This window comes from Myotis brandtii, unplaced genomic scaffold (assembly GCF_000412655.1).
Source record: "Myotis brandtii unplaced genomic scaffold, ASM41265v1 scaffold854, whole genome shotgun sequence".
In the NCBI taxonomy this organism is placed as follows: Eukaryota; Metazoa; Chordata; class Mammalia; order Chiroptera; family Vespertilionidae; genus Myotis; species Myotis brandtii.
The window spans coordinates 346169-346555 of NW_005371468.1; positions in this window are offsets into that span (position 1 = coordinate 346169).

The following is a 387-nucleotide window of genomic DNA, read 5'->3' on the forward strand; positions in this document are numbered from 1 at the left end:
CGCCTACCCACCCCACCACACCCCCCACTGGAAAGTGACAGGGAGGCCGCCCCGGCAAGACGTGCCCAGTGCGTCCTCCCTCGTTCAGAGTTGCTTGTAGAGGGAAAGACAGAGGAGATCCGGAGTGGAGAAGGAGGGGAGAGAGGAGACAGAAAGAGCCCAGACCACCCCTCCCCTCCCCAGCAGAGAAGAAACCCGAAAACCGGTGGCGTTCCCCTTGGGGGAGCTGCCGATACCTACACATGGCTCTTCGTTACGTTCCTCTGCCTGCCACCTCCTTCTTCCCGGGCTCTTTCTCTGCCCTGCCCTCCCTCCTGGCTGCCCTCCCCGGCCGCGCTCCCCCTCTCTCACGCCCTCTCGTCCCCCGCCAGCTCCGCTCCCAGGCCT